Raw genomic sequence first — 19,833 nt, 5'->3', positions numbered from 1 at the left:
GTGGTGTAGGATAATGCTCTACTTTCACTCTTTTGCAAGTGGCTGTCAAATTTCCCCAACACCATTTATTGCAGAGACTTTCCTTTCTCCACTGCATGTTCTTGGCTCCTTTGCCAAAGATTAGCTGACACCAGTCAGAGCCTATGGAACTCTAGGAACCTCCCAAGGTCAACCCAGGGCTGAGGACACAGGCACTTTCTGCAAAGAGGTTCCTCCAAGTCATCTGATGACTCTCATTCTCTCTTTAGAAGAAGGACACTCAGCCAGGGTGGGGGCAAGAGCATGGGACCTCTTAAGAGGGATTGAAGAAGTGGTGCAGCCATCTTTTCTTCCCCCTCACTTATCTCTCAAATTGTCCAATCAAACTATCTAGTTTCTAGGTTGAGGAGAGGGAAGGATTGGTTACATTACAATCTTCTAAAGCTATTACTTATCCTGAATTCCTAGACTTTTGAAACCTCAAAATCTTTACTATCAAATTACAGTCTTGCCCATTAAATTCTAAACTCTGTTTTGAAACTTAAAACCAGTACCAACCTTTCTCTTTTTATGTATGATTCTAATGTGCCATCTCTCTCCTGGACATTGGGAATGCAGAGTGCACAGTTGCTCCAATGGAAGGTGGGGCAGGGAAAACAGTCTGCTGGAAGAAAAATATCTGTTTATATTTCAAAATTTTACTCCATTCGTGTTATTTTCTGTAATGTTCACCACCACCCTTTGTATGAGGCCATGCTGGTCCATTATAGTTTTGATCTTATGAATGAGGAAACTGAAGTTCAGTGGGTAAGTGATTTGTCAAAGATCACTTAGCTTAGGGAAGAGAGTATCAGAAATCCTCCACATTCATTACTTAGGTGAAAACTGAATGAGCTGTATCAGGCAGTAATGAGCTTCCTATCTTTGGAGTGTGTGTGTGTCTCTGCACGTGCGTGTACAAGCTCACATATAAGGAATTTTAAACAGATTGACTTGTTAAGTAATCACAGAAGTTCCTCAGTATTTTAGAGTCCATGATCTTCAGACATATTTCTCAAGATATAGAACTTTGGATGCTTCCTGTTCTCACTCTGGGAAATAAAGCCAATTTTGGAGGTGGGGTGCTGGGAGATGAGAGTCGTTGGCCTAGTCAGAGTAAAGAGGGACGTGAAAAGTAATTGTCCCCTTTCTCCCAGATTTGCTCTGCATGTTTTACTTGTCATCTCACAAGCTCTCAAATGCACAGGTTGGAGGGACAGATAATTGGCCTTGCTGGATTGCACCAATGGCTCATCAAACTGTGGGCTGAATATAGAACTGGTTGTAAGAATACATGTTTTTATTCTGATCTCTCCCAACACAGGAGTGAGCAGTTTGCAGATTTATGTTGGAATTGTCAGCGTTGTGTTTAAAAGAAAATTAGTTTTTGCCAGTCTTCTTCCTTTATTCGATTCACCCATTCATTCAATAAAGAGTCATGAAGCCCTCAGGGTGCTAGACAAAAAGCTTTTGTCCCTGTCCCACTGTTTGCAGTGTGTTTTGAGAAAAATGAATAATTTAAAGCAGACATATACTTAGGGTGCTTCCAACATCTCAGAGAAGGTATGTTTAGACCAAAGGTCTTTGTGGAAGATGTCCTAGATTACTGTATAGGATGATCCTTAAACCATGTCATTAATAATACGTAAGAATTAACCAGAAGGTGGGAGGGAGGCTCTTTAAGGCAGAGGAAACGGATGAGCAAAGACTTGGAAGTATTAAACAGACGGTGAGATGGAGGAAACCTAAGCTGGAAAGTATCAATGAGGGTGGGAGTTGGGAGAAGTTGGGAAGAGAGAGAGCTAACAAGGGAACTCTTCATCGGTGTGATTCAGAACCTACTCGATGCACAAGTGCTTTGTTTCTTCCATTTTACTATGTGCCCTGGTGAAGGTGAGAGGCTATGAGAACAAAATGAAAAGATATGAAATTGTAAAAACTTTCAAACTAAAAGGGACACAGTTGGAGTCACCCAGCCATAGAGAAAGAAGGCTTGATAACCCCATTGACTGGGCATCTCTTCTGTGTTAGACACTGTCCATCCTAGCCTAGCTGGCCCAGAAAGCAGAGCTTGAGACAAAGGCTTGTGTGCTCGCAGTCCTAGGGAGTGTGGTCCTAGGTTGCAGGAGAGAGGCTCAGGGAAACAAAGCATGGAAGAAGAGAGAGCCAATGCAGATGTTACCCACGTGGACATCTTGATAGTTACAAGTTGCATACTCCCATGGGCACCATAGAGCAGTGCCTGAGAAGCAGTATAAAATTTATCTTAGATGTCCATCTTGGGTGGCAGGAAAGAGGAAATCATCTATCTATTGTTCCTCTATTGTCCTTAGTCAAAGGTTTGGTCCCTGCACTTCTAGATTGGACATGTATGGATGCAAGACAGGTGGGAGGAGAGTGGAACTCAGGCAAGGTGGGGTCGGATTCCACCTACACGAAGGTGATTGGAGCCCAAGCAGAACTGTCAGCCCTGAGATGATTAGGATCAGAGCCAGGTGAGGCCATGAAGATCTGGAGCCTTGTAACAGGACACACCTGATTGCATGTTGCATTTGTTATCTATTCAGTGTAACAAATCAGCCCAAAGGTTAGCAGCTTAAAACAACAAACATTTATTATTTCACACTGCCTGTGGGGTAGGAATCTGGGTGTGGCTTAGCTGAGTGATCTGGCCCAGGTCTTTCACCAGGGTGTCATTAAGGTGATGCCAGGGGCTGCAGTTCTCTTAAGGATGATATACTTCCAAGTTCACTCAAATTGCAGTCAGCAGGATTCACTTTCCACAGGCTGGCTGTGGGCTGTGGGCTTTCCTCAGTCTTTTGCCACGTGGCCCTTTCCATGGGGCACCTCACAACATGACAGCTGGCTTTATCAGAGAGTGCAAGAGAGGGCAAGGAGGGCAGACACCAGAATCTCTGTAGTCTTGGGAGAGGATTACACAAGGACTTAAATACCAGGAGATGGGTCATTGGGGCCATCTTAGACACTGCCTGCCACGCAAACTGTATTACATTTAATCTTCACAGAAGTCCCTGGGTGTGATCCTCTTATGCCACTAAAGAAATCAACTCAGAGGCTTTTCAACCCTTCCTGTTTCTGGAGCCTGTCTGATAATATCAGCCCCACTCTTTGTCTGCTTTCTCTAGATCTGCCTTGCACATCAGGACAGCTCTATGTGACATCCCAATGTACTCTGGCCTTGGTTCTACTGTCTTTGCTGTAGAAACCTCTCACTCCCACCACGGGATAAAACACTGACAGTGTCTTATTCAACTATGAAGGGCAGTTTAAGGTATGGACTGGACTTTTCAGTCTAAATCCCAGCTTCATAATCCTGAGCAACGGGAGTAACCACTTAGGCTTGCATTTCCTCCTCTTAAATGGAATAGTAATATTCCCAGTTTCATAGTGCTGTTTTGAAGATTAGTTAATGTGACACAAGAAAAAAACATCAAAACAGTGCAAGAATTTTCTCTGTGTATAATTTTCTCTGTATACCCTGTCCCCAAGATTTCTCAACCTCAGCATTATTTTTGTGGGAGGGACTGTCCTGCACACAATAGGATGTTTATCTGCTTCTCTGGCCTCTACCCACTAAATACCAGTGGTCTTCTCCAGTTGTGAAAACCAAAAATGTCTCCAGATTTTGCCAGCAAAATCGTCCCCAATTGAGAACCTCTGCCCTGTACCAATCAAAAGCTCAGGAAAAATGTTTTGAATGAATGACTGGATGGATGCTGAGGGAAGTGTGTCTTGGGGAGGGGAACGGGCAGAGAGAGACCCAGAGGAGTGTGTAGAATGTGCTGAAGGGGCCAAGCTCTCAAGGTCACTATGCCCTGAGCACAAAGTCAAGGTCCAGCTTGCTCTCCATCGGCACTGGCAACTGACTTAAACTGTCTGGCATTCAGCTTTCTCATCTGCAGAAAGGGGTTACAATTTTCTATTTTTTTGATTGTTATAAGGATTAAATCAAATAATCTCTGTGTAACAATATGAAAAAACTTTATTTTTCATGGTAGCAGACTCCTCTTCGTATGAAGAATTCTATGTCATTAGATCAACAATCTGATGAGATATTTGAATGAGCTCTCCCAAGAAACTTGACTTGCAAATCATGAATCGTTTCTGGGGCACTCTCCAAGGCGGTCAAGGTTGCTTCTGCCAAGTGGAGCTTGTGAGCAGAGGGTGAGAGGGGTTTGTCTGGGCATTTGAAAGGCTGAGTGGGAAAAGGAATTGAGGGAGCTTGCTTCTGGAGAGGAACTTCAGGAGTCGTCTCATGGGATCATCATGAAGTTTTGCTCTGCAGTGAGAGAGAGAAATATTTCCTCATTTCCCCACAAACTTCAGTTTAACCTGCATTATTTGCTTTTTCACTGGGAGTGGAAACTTGTAGCCATGTAGTGTAGGGTCTGAGAGTACCGGTTCTGAAGGCAGAACATCATAGGGACAAGACCATTGTCCCTTCCTACTGTTGGACCTTGGACTTGTGACCTACTCTCATGTGCCTTCATCTCCCCTTCAGCAGGAAGCACTTACCGCTTTGGGCGGAGGTGAACTTATGTAGGGGATCGCTGGGCACAATATCTGGCCCAGGGTGAGTGCTCTGTGCATATAGCTTATCACTATTATTTGAGGGTAGAGATGTGACAAAGTTGTGGGTCCTGCCTGATGTGGGTTTGGGAGAACAGAAGCTGTCCAGTCCCTTCATACCTGAGTCCAGAATGTCCAGTGCTGAGTAGAGAATCTGACGTGATAGTTCTTTCCTGTTGACTTCTTTGTGTGTGAGTCAGCTTTATTACTTATTTATTTACTTACAATGGGAACACTGTCCTTGCTGAGCTTTTTTTTAAACCACTTTGTTGAAGTATGATTGGCATGTAGAAAGCTTTGCATATTTAATGTATACAACACGATGAGTTTGGAGATGTGTACACCTGTGAAACCATCACCACCATCAAGGTCATAAACATATCCATCACCTGCTAAAGTTCCTCCTGTCCCCTTTAGTATTATTGTTTTTGTGTATGTGATAAGAACACTTAATTTAAGATCTATTTTCTCCACAAAGTTTAAATATGCAAGACAGCATTGTTAGCTATAGGCGCTATGATGTGTAGTGCATCTCTAGACTTTATTTGTCTCGCATAACTGAAACTGTATCTTTTGACCATCGTCTCTCCATTTCCCTCTCCCCCTTAACTCTGGCCACTGCTGTTCTACTCTCTGCCTCTGTGAGTTTGACTTTTTAAGATTTCACACGTGAATGAGACTGTATACTATTTGTCTTTCTGTGCCTAGCTTATTTCACCTAGCATAATGTCCTCCAGGTCCATCTATGTTGTTGCAAATGGCAGGATTTCCTTTTTTTAAGGCTGAGTAATATTGCACTGCATGTATATACCACATTTTCTTTATCCATTCATCCACTGATGGATATTTAGGTTGTTTCTACGTCTTGGCTATTGTGAGTAATGCTGCCATGAACATAGGAGTGCAGGTATCTCTTTGAGATTCTGATTTCAATTCATTTGGATAAATATCCAGAAGTGAGGTTTCTGGATCATACGTTAGTTCTGTTTTTAATTACGTAAGGGACCTCCATCCTGTTGTCTATAAGGGCTATCCAGTTTATATGCCCACCCTGTTTCTTCTTGAATGTGCATTCTGTTTTCCAAGCAAAATAAGAAATCCCTTATTCCTAAGTGTCCTGACTTTGTAGAACCTAATACAATACCAGAAATACCCTGTGTGTTTCACACCCATGGCAAGGGTTGATTCTTTCTGGGAGGAGATGTTCCAGGAGCTTCTGAATCTGCAGGTTTCTAAGACCCTAGTGAATGAGGAGTTTACTCTTAGCTGCTCTTTCTTTTTGTTTTCTCTTCAGGGGAGCCCTATTGCTTGGAGATGCTCTGCACCAATTCTCTCTCAAACACATGTACACACCAGGGACAGACACATAGTGGGTACTCAGTGATTATTTGTAAGCTATCTGACTGGCACGTGAACAGTATAAATATCCATAGAACACAGTATAAATATCCATGGAAATTTAATCAGGTAAACCATGCCTAAATTCCCAGGATGCTGATATTTTTTGAGAAGTATCAGTTAAGCCAGACAGTGCTCAGAAATGATGAGGTGAGTTGGCTCTCTAGCTTTACCCTGAAATGGATTGCCTGTAGATGATATTTCTTGTCCATCAGTCATGTTCATCACTCACCTCTTGAGAAAGGGAATGCAATTGGTCATTCTCCCTATAGGAAAAATTGCATTAGATAGAAAGACTCTCACCCTTGGCCTTCCCAGGTCCCATTGCTGTATCAGCTTGGATTAAAAGGCTATTTTTCTTTATTGTTTTGCTGAAAGTTGGGAAAATAGATGCGAAAACATCTCTGGGACCAACATTTGGCTCAGAGCCTGGGCTGGTAAACAGATGGGTTCCTTTCAAGTCAGTGACTGTCACTCACTCAGGGAAGAAAGGCAATATGAGTGCCATGTGCCTCCTGTGTCCTAGCTCACGATTTCCAGAGTTAGACCACTTCTGTCTGCAGCTGTAGCGTGGGGATTGCCAAGCAGGCAATGAGGGTTCAGAAAGTTTCAATGATTTCCTCAAGGTTACAGAGCTGGTAACTGAGAGTTTCCTTATCTTTAATAGGAGGGATTTTGATTAGATTAGCTTTTCTCAAAGAGTGTACCATAGTCTATCAGTCTAAGTGATAACCCACAAAATAAGAAATCCATAATCAGGGAAGGTAGTTATTCTATACTAGATCTGCAGGGAGTGTCGTAGAGGGACTTATCATCTCAAAGGCTCTGAGAAGTCCTACAGTCTTGACATCTGCTTAACACAGTTTCTACCAAGTTTGTGCATGGAAACCTCATATATATATATATATATATATCACAAACTAATATTTCATGTAAAGGGGTGTCCAGGTTCATAATGTTGTAAATAAATTATGTGATATCTAAGAGCTCTCCCTTTGGACCCCAAACACCTTGTGAGTTTCCTGCATTTCCAAGTTGCCATTAAGCACGCTGCACTGTGAAATCCTATCAGTGATATTGAAACGGTTGATGGTTTAGTTTGTGCAGTGTCACCAAACTTTAGACAACTAACTGCAAATGCTCTGTCAGTGTTTCAACTCTTCATCTAAGACGGTTTTTCTCATACATTCCAGTTTCTTGGGACATAGTACTGTGTTCAAGGCATATTAGAGTATGGAATTTGGAGTTGTCTAAAACTCGGGGTAGGGGTCACCTCTCATGGGTGTAGAGTGAAGCTGTGGGTAGCCCAAGGAGAAAAAGGTAATGGCAGCCTTGGAAGGTCATAAGTTCCCTGTATAGGATAGGTTTTAACAAAGGCTGAGCAGCAAGGTGCTAAGGAATTAGAGGGGATTCCTCAGGTTGCATCAGGCAGCTCCTTCCACGTTTAGGATTCTGCTGGAGAGTGGGCGTCTGACCTACTTTTCCTTGACTCATCTTTCCTCCTCCTCTCATTCTTCCCTTCCTCCCACGTCCATTTAGAGATGGTGGGTGTAGGGTGAAATTGGGATAAACTGAGGAGACACTGGGGCATTAGCCTTATGGGAATGACCAGACTTCTAGTCTACCACTCAGTCTCTGATCCCTGACACTGCATCCTACTCCCTAGGCATTCCAGAACTGATAGTGGGCACCATGCCATTCTAGACAGTGCCCTGGGTAAGCGGCAGACTGGTTCACCTCATGTCTCCTGGTCTGGGACATTTGCCTTCTCCCACCCCATCCGAGCTGGGGTATCTGAGGAGTGGCTCTGGCTCCACCATTAGCCAGGCTTCCTGTCAACCTCAGGCAGAATCCCAGCCAAGTATTTCCGTGCTTCCAGAATGCTCATATCCCAGGTTACAGAGAGAACCAGCACAGGGGAATCCTTCCCCGGAAATATCCCTTCACTTATCTGGCATTTACTGAACCTTTATACAGCACCAAGTACTGTGCAGGGCATCTAGGGGACAGATAGGAATAAAACCTGCTTCTTGGGGCTTCTGGAGTGAAAAGAAAGATAAATAAGTGAGTGAGGAATTATATATCTACCTGTGCACTAGATAAGCATAATGGATGCACATATAAGCATTGGGGGGTCAGAGAGGATGCATGTTAATTAAAGGCTGGCTTTAAGGAGAAAATAAAATGTATGTGTTTTGCGAGGTAATTTCGATATATGATGAGATATATTCATGGTTTATAATCTTGCCAGAGGTTCACTTTTTACCTACAAGGGCAGGTGAACTCAAGGATTCTTTCTGTTATTAGGGCTTTTTGTTGTATTTCCATGTTACGCCATCTGAAGTTGGGTTTGGACTGTTCTGACGTTAATATTTTGGCAGCGAATTTTGGCGTGAATATAACTGGTCACCAGGAATTCTGTGACATATATGTTCAAAATAGGTATTAGCCTGGGAAGTTATTAGGTAATGACTGTAGTTCATTCATTCATTCATTCATTCATTCACTCATCATTCAATAAGCATTTACTGGGGACCCAGTGTGCCCATCATTACTCTAGGCACTGGTGATATAGAAATAAATAAAATCATTTCATTTAATTTTCAAAATTTTAGAGCTTTTTCCCCCAAGGAATTCTTACAGAGAACCCTGTGCTCTATAAAATAGATATAAGATGCTTGGTCTGTTGACTGTGAAGATGGTAGAACCCCTACACCCACTTGGTTTCTCTAAGTTTTCCGGGTGGATCCTAAGGAATGCCTCTCCCCTCCTCTGGGGTTTAAGGGACACTATCTGGAAACCACTCATTTCAAGAGGAAATGTATGGGTAGAGATTAGAGCTCAGCCTCTATTTCAAACTGACTAGATTTGAACCCCGCTCTGCTGCTTAGCCTAAATAATTCATCTAGCTGAGCCTCAATTGCTTTGTGTGTAAAAGGGCAGCAATAATAAGGCATATCTTAGAGCGTTGCTGTGGACAGGGTGATCATATAATGTCTTGTTCATGCTCGGCCACTTCTGAGCGTGAATGGGGATGCTATTTATAATTCTGCTGGGACACTAGACATTAACTGGGACACTCGGAAAATAAGGACATGTGGGTTAATTAAGATGATGCTATGCAACAAGAGCCCTAAATTGAAGTTCTTTTAAGAAAATATTACTATTACTGCTGTTATTCTTTTATTAATGAGGAAACTGAGACTAAATCTCTATAGCAAGATATTATGGTAGAACGAGCAGTTCCAGAGTCTTAGAGCTCTGGGTTCAAGTCCTAACAACAGGTGTATACTATTCTCCTGGCCAATATTGGAGCAAAAGTTTGTCAAAGAATTTACCAGATTCTGTATTAGGGGAAATAGAGACTGGAGGCAGGGCCAGGTAGGGGTGGGTAGTCAGCACTGTGCAAGACAAGGCGTTTTTACTTTCTCTTGGGATCTGACCACTGGTGTCTCAACAGCTTATTTTCCCCGGCTGCTTCAAACATCTTTTCATCGTAGGCTTAAAACCATTACATCAACAAGCTGCCTTAAAATTAGTGAAAGACCCCCACTTTGGGGGAATGTTCTCCACCCATTCCCTGCTGCCTACCCTACCACCTCTCCCACCCCACGTGCGGGAGCTTCTAATGTCTCAGCATTATCCCCAAGTCAAGCCATCACTCCACACCATGGCATTGGGTCTGCAGTTTGATGAGCTGGACCCCTCCCTCTGGGTCTCTGAATTTGGCTGATTTCTATTAAAACCCATGGCTCACTCTTCCATGCATGGTGAGCATCTGTTCCAGGTTACCCGAGGCCTGCAGGGGTGGAAAAGGAAGGTAGCGAGGTTTTGACATGTAAATGGAGCAGATTTAATGTGAAATCATCCATAGAAGAACTGCTATTTTTAGCAGCATCCTCTTGGCTGCAGATGCACGCTCATACCCTTGAAAATCTAACTAGTGCATCCTCTCTCCCCACCCTGGGCCCTTGCACCTGTGCATACCCAAGGAGCCCCCACAGGGGAGTGTCTACTCGCAGCCCCTACAGGTGCTGGGTGGTGGTATCATCCCCATTTACAGAAGGTGTGAAGTGGCTCACCCTACGTCACACAGTCCTTGAAGGGCTGAGATGCAGAACTGTGGCCTCCATCTGAGTCCATATTGTCTGGGAGCTGAGGGGTGGAGAGACTGAGGTTTGTGTCCCAGAGAGCACCACCTCCCAGGACAAGGATGTGCAAAGGTGCCAGAGTCTGGTGTGCACTTCCTTAAGCTGTGAGAACAGATGCAGTGTCCAGGGAAGGGAGGTGGCCACCTCTTCCTGAGGGGCAGTAAGCCTTCATTCCAGGCACATCGGGGCTGCTATAGGCAAGAGGTGGCAATGCCTCATTTCCCTCCGAGGCGAGAAAGACTCCAGTGAGTGTGGTCTTCAGAGGAAAAGGCTTCAGGTATATGAGCTCCGACGTCACTCCTGGAGCTCTGCCCTCTGAGAGACAGAGCCTTAATCCATAGAGTTTAAGCCAAGAATTGGAACCCAAGGAGGGGCAGGCAATCTTGAAATCATTAGATTAAATCATAATAGTTAGATTTTTTTCAGAATGAAATAGTTTAATTAGTTTTTCCTGAGCTATTGGATGTATAATATAATAAAAGCATGTGTGATATTGGAAACTGTATTTTTTTAACTGAGCTGAAATTCACATAACAAAATTTACAATTTGAAGTGTACAATTTGATGACATTTAGCACATTCACAATGTTGTGCAACCATCGTCTTTATCCAGTTCCAAAACATTTTCATCACTCCACAAGGAAACCCCATACTCAGTTAGTAGTCACTCACTGTTCTCTCCACAGTCCTCGGAAACCACGAACTCTGTCTCTATGGATTTGCCTGTTCTGGACATTTGATAAGAATAGAATCACACATTACATGACCTTTTGCACCTGGCTTCTTTCATTTAGCATCAGTTGTCGAGATTCATCCATGTTGTGGGGGTGGATTTTGCACACTGGCTCGCTCCAGAGTTCTTGGAAACGTTTCATCTGTCACAGAGCTGAGCCCTGTGTAGGATCACAAATGCTTGTGGAAACTGAATCTACTGAGGCAGCTCATTGGGTTCTTGGGCAGCTCAGGGTCAGGGCCGATTGCCTGGTCAGGGGGCTAACTGCACCGCTCTGCCCTCAACCTGGGGACAGCACACCCCAGCTTGGGCTCGTCTTCACTAGTTATGCAACGAAATGAACCACATCTGTTCTATGGATAAATTTGAGGAGAATGCATGACCTTTGGAGCAGAGGCAGGTGCTTCTTGGGGGACAGATCGAAGGAGAGGGCAACCAGATGGGCCTTGGTTCTGCACATCCACAGGTTGCAATCCAGATGGGGAGACAGGGTGAGCAAAGTCGGGGGCTCCGAGGCTCTGGATGAGGTTTTTCCACATGCAGTAAGCTGGACAGAGTGGAAGCTTCTGGGGGAAGATCTGTGTTCCAATGTGCACTTCTGCCATGGGCCTCAATTTCCCCACATTTAGTAATTATTGTGCACAAAGTTGCTGTGAGGTTTAAATAAATGCATCCATAGACTAATTTTTATGGAGCACTCACTAACAGTGTATAAGGACTTGTGTTGGATGCTGGGAAGAAAGGAGCCAGTGAACCTGCTCATGCTTTAGTCCCCTCTTCATCCTCCACGGCCCTGTCCCTGTGTCCTAGGGACTCATTACATGAGATGATCAGATGGAGCCTGAACATAATCAAGAATGTGTTTACGCTATTTCATACGGTCTTTACAGCAAAGCTGTGAAGTAGCTGTCAATCTTCTTGTTCCATCTTTTTCCTCTCTTTATTCACTCCAAATGTTCATGGAGGCTGCAACATGCTGGCCACTGTGCTTCCCATGTAGACACATGGTTAAGGATGTGCACAGGGCTCATGGTTCCATGGGGGAGATAGCAGTGAAAGGAGCCCTTGGAGGTCCTGTAGCCCAAGGCCACACGGCCAGTAAGTCCAAGTCTGACCCCGAAGCCCACGCTCTCTCCAGGAAGCAGAGCTGCCCTTTCATTGCACTGATGGCTAAAGTGAGGTCCACAAACTGGAAAATAAATGGCATGAATTCACACCAGGAAGCTGATGTTGCCATCCTGATGCCCTGAGTCCCCTCCGTAGGATTTCAATAAAATAACTGCTTCAATTTGTAGAGTGCAGGCTGAGACCCAAAGACTGTGGGAGGGATTTTGCGAATATTATTTTAATCATCACAGAGATATGAAGAAGGTAACTGTTATTCTCATTTTGCAGATAATGAAAATGAGGCACCACAAAGTTAAATAATCTGCCTAAAGTCCTTGTTAAGCAGTAGAGAAGTGGCTAAAAGCAAGGTCTTTATGAGTCCAGAATTTCTCTGCTTTCTGACCCTAAAGCACGGAGATTGACAGTTCTCTTTCATGTCCTAGTGACCAGCACCAATCACATTACTTGGCATGTGATATGTGCTCCATAAATGTTTGCTGCATAAATGAGACCTGTGTCCAAGGAGACCCACCTAGAACCCAGGGAGGTGAGATTCATCGTCATAGCTGCCCACATCCAAACGCTGTCATCTAATAGGACTGAATCTTGAGAGGTTGGGTGACAGCACCAAGGCCAGCCAGGCTGTGAGTGGTGGAGCTTGCATGCAAACTCAGGTGTGTCTCAGCCTTGGTTTTTCCTCTTCCCCTGGAGCCCCTTTGGTTTTCCAAGCTCTGTGTCTGTCTCAGAGTGGAGCCCATCTGCAATGCAAACCAGGAGGAGACCTTCCGTGCTAATGCTAACCCAGCGGGTGTGGCCTCTCCCCTCCAGGAGCCTTCTATTTTGGGGCTGGCGGTTCAGTTCTGTGGGGAATTCCTCAGAGGATTCAGAGACCACGAGGGGGGCTAGAGAGCTGAGTAATGGCAGGGCTGTGCAGGCAAATTTATCCTACAAGTGGAGACATTTAAATATAATTAATGTAACTGCAGTCTTATTAGATAAATAGCACTTGGGATTCAGGGCATATTCCCCTCCCAGCCTCCAGCAGCACAGAGAGAGGCAAAAGCGTTAACTCACTCCATCAGGAGCCTCCGCTGGGTCCGTGGGGGTGGTTTAAAAAGGGTGGGGGTGGAGAAGGCAGAGGACTCGAGGAAAATGAAGGTCTTGAGAAGGGACGTAAGTGACCTAATCATGCCCATACCTGTTAAATGATTTGCCTTAAATGGCTATGTCTGTCCCCTTCCCCCTCTCTGACTCCTTCAGGAAATCGCAGCAAGTGCTGGGCTTCCTGGTGTGCATAGCTGGCAGCCTAACCCTAGGGCAGCTGTTTCAGTTGCATAGACCTGAGCTGGGATCTGTCTCCACCAGTCAGTGTCACTAGGACTGGGGCTTTGTGGTCAGTCTGAACCTCAGTGAACTCACTGTAAGATAGGAACGCTGACCCTCATAGGGCTGTGTGGGGTTGGGTGAGAGGGAACTGGACTCGACTCTATGAATTTATGCCATTCACAGAAGGAGAGTCTCCAAGATCACCCAACTCTATTCTCTAAAGATGGAGAAGTTACTTAGCCTCCCTGAGCCTCTATTCCTTTGTCTGTAAAGTGGGGATTATAATAGTAACTACTCCCAGAACTGGTAGAACATTGAATAACATGATGTGGTAAAGCACATAGCCCAATTCCCGGCAGGTAGCAGGTGTTGAATAAATGCTGGCTTGTTATTTTCTGGTCCACAGTTCATGAGCTGGTGGTCCTTGGGACAAACACACTTCACAGATGGGTTTTGTTTGGATGCAGATAGTTTTGAAAATTACTAAATTTATTTCCAACAATTGATATCAAGAGATCTCACCTAGTAAATAAGATGTCTGTCTTCTGTTGGAAAATACATGAGGTGACCCTAGGCCTACTTTGCTAAAGGGCTGCAGTCCCTGGTGCTCAGGCACGCTGTTCTCTGGTCCATCACGTGACCCACAGTCTCCATTTATCCATGCATGGGCCTGACTCCCCATTTCATACCTGAAGAGCCTGAGGCCCAGAGGGTCACAGGCATAGGGTGTGCTCATGGAGACCTCGGTTCCACACGTGGTGTTATAAATCCCTGATCAGAACTTTGGTTCTCATATGATTCCATCTGTCTGTGCGTCCATTTATCCATTCCTCCATCCATCCATTCAACGACCATTAGGTGGATGCTTCGTTTGTGGTACACACTGCCTTGTTCCCCAGGACATCATAGATTCCGAGAGAGACTCAAAGAAATAATGCAAAGGAACAAGGATTACAGTAGGGGGCAGTGCTAGGCATGTGCTCACTGGGGCTCGAAAGTAAACTACCTGAGGGTTCCAGCCTGGAGCCACCTGCTGAGGTTCTGCTTCCATGCAGGGGTCCCTGCAGTGGAATCCTTTCAGGCAAAAGGAGGTTTTCTGCGGGTGCATCTGCTCCTTTAGCCTATGAGCTAAGTTTCAGGAAGTAAGTTCATTGTTCATAGATAACACTTTCTGCAGCACATGATGCACTCTCAAAATGTATTTTTTTGACTAATCACTGTTATCGAGAGTGCTCCCACCTTGGAGGTTTGCACCAAGTTACCACCGTGTTAAAGTCTCTGAGAAGTCCTGCAGGATCAAGGATTAATCTTGTTTCATCTGGTGATTCCCACACTTATTTGACCAAGAGACTCTTTGAGAAGGAACATCTATTAAAGAACATTTCAGAACACAGTCTGGGAGGTAGTTTCTGATTCCTTCCCACAGGCCTGGAGCGGGAAGAAGAAGGATCTAGAAGTTGGCACAGGGAAGAAGAACTGGTGTGTAATACCCTGGCCCTGCTTGTGCTAGGACTGCTTTGGGCTGGTTGAATCCTCAGACCCATTTTACAGATGAGAACCTAGAAGCTCAGGAGATAAGTTACTTGCCCAAGGTCACAAGCTAGAAAGTGGAGGGGTTCAAAGTCAGCTCTAATTCCAAAGCACTTTTCTTTTCCCATTTTGCACAGAAAAATCCCATTCCAGTGGGCAACAGAGTGGCTTGGCTCTGTGCCTTAGAGGAAGTGAGAGAGGTAGACAGGCTTTTGCGGTGTGTCCACAGTAACCCTGAGTTCCAGGAAGATTGGGCATATGCAGCAAATACAGGGTTTATTCTGCTTCTGCTTTAAAATGCATTTCCTCCCTGCTCCCCTCTAAGTGTTGGCTTCATTCACACTTTAGTGTGAATTACTCTAATTAGCTAATGTCTTCACACATAACAGAGTGCTGCTTAGTCTTCTGACCTAGAGAGTTCCCTGAAGGTGGCCTGGAGGTACCTGCAAGTTGGGAGTAGGAGCAAGATTTGAGTGGGAGGGGCCAGGAGCCAGAAAATGGAAGAGCAGTTTGCAGAGACAGTCTCAAAGACAGGAAAGGCAAATGCGTATTCAAATGAGATGGTTAAATTCCAAACTTTATTTGAATGTGTGACATTCACTGTGCAAGGTGTTTTCTGTATGTTATTCAGTTCCATTCAAATAACGAATTAATATCCAGTGCTATTCACCACGTCCCCTGCACTGCTCCTGCACGAGGTGCTGGGGCCAGTGAGCGGCCAGCCTCTTCCATCCCCACTGCAGGGTCGGCTGTAGTGGTGGGGAGTTAGGACCATAGCCAGGCTACCTTGGTTCTCATCTGGGTTTTGCTGCTTATTAGCTGTGTGACCCTCAGGCATGTTCTTAGGCTGTCTGCGCCTCATCTGTAAAATGGGGATGATAATAGTAGTATTTACTGCAGCGGTTGTTGAGAGGATGAAATTAATTGTATGAAAATCTTAGAAGGGGGCCTGACACACAGGGAGCACTCAGTGCGTATTAGCCAGTGTGATCATGACAGTACAATGGTAATGAGTAAGAGGAGATCTGAGCGAAGAGGGCAGGGACTGAGCTGTCCCTGTGGTTTCTAAGGGCAGCTGACATGTGAATTCATCTTGAGGCAAAAGTGGGTGGTTGCCAGGTTGGTCAAGCCCCGGGAACAGTCTGTGCAGAGCTGGGGAGGTGAGAATTATGAAATGGTTTGAATGTGCTGGAAACCACTAGGATCTCGGTGATGCTTACAGATAGAGAGAGGTTAATGGGGTGGGGGAGGGAGCTGATGCTGGAGGTGGATACGGGGGTTCGGAGCTCCATCTGTAAAGTGGGGATAATGACACCCATGGGCAGCAAGACACTCACTGGAAAGGACCTGATCAACAGGTGTTTCACCGGTCCCTGTGGATCCAAGACCAGAAAGAAGGCAGTCAGATGCTAGGAGAGAATGGGGGTTACAGGCTTGTAGGAAAGGTGGTGGGCAGAGAGGCAGGGAGAGGGCCTGCTCTTGGAGAGCCCAGATCCTTGGAAAGTTGCTCTGAGGGTGGTCCTTCCTCCCTGTGTCCAGAAACCTCTGCCTCCCAGGGTCAGACTTATGATGTCGCTGTGCTCCATATAGTTGTTTCCCTCCTTAGCCCCTCAAACTGCAAATTTCTGAAGGGCAGAGGTCCCAACTTACATATCTGATATCCCCAGTGCTTACTCTGCTTCTGCAGGACTGCAGAGGGCTGTGGAAGGGGACAGAAGGGAAAAGCACATCTAGATGTGGCCTCCTGCCCATCTTCCTCTCCTTTCTCCTTGTGCTCTCCCTGCACACTAGAATTATAATGCTCGTGCTAGCGGGAAACATATATACAATTCCCCATGTGAGAGCACAAGGGTCTCGAGCTAGGAATTATTTCATCATTCAAGTTTTTGTAAATATTTCCTCTGCACCTACTCTGTTCTTGGGATACACTGGTGTGATAGGGCTGCCAGATAAAATATAGGAAGTCCAGTTAAATTTGAAATTTTTTCGTACAAGTATGTCCCCCATTTTGTATTATTTATTGTATTTTTATTGCTAAGTCTGGCAATGCTAAATGGAGAACAAAGTACACAAAGGTTATTCCAGTGGGTATGTGTACATTAAAGAGAAGAATAAACAGAAAAATATCACTGTAGTGACCAGCGCAATGTGGATCATCACATTGGGGCATCCTTATCTCAAGTGTCTCTTGCTGAGGTCCCCTCTTGGCTTTAGCATTGAATTATTCAGGAAGGGAAGTTTCAGAAGAGGATTAAGGAAAAGGATTTGATTTATTTTCCTTTTTTTTTAATATGGTAAAATACACATGACATAAAATTCACCATTTTATCCATTTTATGGTGTAGAATTCAGTGGCATTCAGTGCATCACAATGCTGTGCAATGATCACCACTATCTAGCCCTAGAATATTCTCATCACCTCAAAAGGAAACCCCACAGCTATTAGCACTCACCCCCCCGCCGCCAGTCTTTGAAAAACTACTAATCTGCATTCTGTCTCTATGAATTTGCCTGTTCTGGATATTTCTTATGAATGGAATTATGTAAGATGGCCTTTTGTGTCTGGCTTCTTTCACTTAGCATAATGTTTTAAGATTCATCCACATTGCCATATATGTCAGTACTTCATTCTTTTTTATGGCTGAATAATATTCCATTGTATAGATATACCACATTTGCTTATCCATTTAACAATTGATGGACATTTAGTTCATTTCTACCTTTTGATTATTGTGAATAATGCTGCTATGAGCATTCATGTACAAATTTTTGTTTGAAGAACCATTTTCAGTGTTGGGTGGTATAGACCCAGGCATGGAATTGCTGAGTCTTATGATAATTCTGTTATGTCGTGGAGGAACTGCCAAACTGTTTCCCCGGTGACCATGTCATTTTGTATGTCCGCCACCAATGTATGAGGGTTCCAATTTTTCCAAATCCTTGCCAACACTTATTTTCAGTTGTTTATTTATTTGTTATAGCCATGCTAGTGAATGGTATCTTATTGTGGTTTTGACTACATCAAATAACTAATGATGTGGAGCCTCTTTTCATGTGCTTATTGGCCATTTGTACATCTTCTTTGGAGGAACTCGATTTTATTTAAGGGGTGGAGGGAAGTCAATGGGGTTTATAGCAAGGAACTTATGTGAGTTGATTTTCATATCAATAAGCCCTCTGGCTTCTGGGTGGAGAATGGAAGAAGCAGGAACACCACTTGGGGAGGTATTTTAGGAATTGTGGGAAAGATAACAGGGGCTTGAATGACTGTGGATCATGACTCCATCACTTCCTCTCTGACACTGGATGAGTCATACCACCCCTGAGCCTCAGATGCCTCCTCTGTGGAATGGAGTAATAGCACCAAGCACAGGAGTATGCTCATGATTAAGTGGATCATGCTTTTGGAGAGCTCACTGTGGATCTGGCACATAGCAGGAGCTCCAGGAAATAGGAGCAACCATCCTGGCAGCAGCTTGAGGGTGTGACCTGGTCAATGTCTAATGGGAGACTTTGAGGAGCTTGTCTCTTTGCAGCTTCATCCATTTCATCTCTGCCCACCCCCTGCTGGACTACGGGGAGAGTGAGAAAAAGGAGAAGAGAGAGCAAGGCAGGAAGGAGAGTAGACACATCTAAGACTGCACCTTCTCTCTCTCTCTCTCCACAACTCTATTCCTGGACAGACTCCCTTGTCCTTGACCCACAGAACATGAAGAGGCCTGAACCTCCTGGGTCTGCACAATGCAGGGAGTAGGGGGCTGTGGGAGGTTGGAGGGAGGAACAGAAGTGTAGATCCTGAGAGGCCTGGGCCCCAGCTCAGGTGTGACTCTCTAGAAAGTTTGGCTCTGCTCTCACCTCTTTCCTCCCCACTCAGCCAGCTCCATAACGCTGGGCTTGTCTGTGCAACTGTAACATTTCCATGAACTGTTTGCCATTTGTCCTTAATTCCTGAATGTCAAATAACACTTTGCATATGGTTAAATATGTCGGGATAAGTAGGTGATAAGTTTACCTTCGTGATTGCATTTCACACATGCTCAGCCTTTAGAGAGTGTGGGTCCTGTGGGGCAATCTTTACCCCCTCTACCGCTTACACAGATGGAGAAATGGGTGAGCCATTCCATGGTCCTGTGCCAGGCTTCCTGCATAGTCCCCCTTATTGTACTCATTGTGGTGAACAATAATTATCTGTTATCTCGTTTCCCTTCCTTGAACTCCTGTCTTATTCATTCATGTCTCCCTGTTATCTAGTGCAGTTTCTGACACATACTTGGCCTTTAGTTAATATTAATATTTGCTGAGTGATTGAATGAACCAGCGGTCTCATCATGACCAGGGAGGGCTTCTGGGCCGGCTTTGATGAGACATCTATAAAGGGAAGATTGTTTTTAAAAATTAAGAAGTGTAAGTTCATGATTAATTCATGCCAAAAAAAATAGGTTGTTCATTGTCATTTTGTAAAGATTAATATCCAAGCCAGTGTGAAAGTTCCTACTTCAAGTTCATCCTGTATCACCCTGAAGGCAACTCCCCAAGTCCTTAACACTGCCAGGGCTTGCATTGTCTTTTTCCTCTGGGGCCTTTCCTTCCATCCTTGCCCCTGCCCCCAAAGTCCCCAGCACAGCCCTACCTCTGATTTTTGCACAATGCTCATCATCCCCTTGTCCTCACTGGCCAAGAACCCGTAGTGCAGTCCATGCTGCTGTGGAGCCATCATGACATTATTAGCTGTGTGGCCGTAGATAGCTGCAGCTGCCTCCCTTAGCATCAATTTCTTCCCACAAAAAAATAGGCATTTTTATAATGATCTGCTAGGCTGAGCTTTGAAGGTTCAATGAAATGATGAAGTATCCAGTGTCACAGGTGTGCTAGATTTCTGTTCCCCTCCCCTGTGCCTCCCTTGTCCCCTTTGCTTTTAATGCACCCTTTCTCAACCCTCAACTCCTAAATCCTAGACTTCTTCAGGACTCAGCTCAACTT

The 19,833-nt window shown here is 44.7% G+C and overlaps 1 protein-coding gene across 10 annotated transcripts in view; it reads left to right on the top strand.

Annotated features, from left to right (window-relative positions):
* Nucleotides 1–19,833, top strand: part of FAM135B (family with sequence similarity 135 member B) — a 284,316-nt gene that overhangs the window by 66,408 nt on the left and 198,075 nt on the right. The window lies entirely within an intron of this gene.

Source organism: Equus przewalskii, chromosome 8, assembly GCF_037783145.1.
Source record: "Equus przewalskii isolate Varuska chromosome 8, EquPr2, whole genome shotgun sequence".
NCBI lineage: Eukaryota > Metazoa > Chordata > Mammalia > Perissodactyla > Equidae > Equus > Equus przewalskii.
This window is presented reverse-complemented; position numbering and strand designations above follow the sequence as displayed.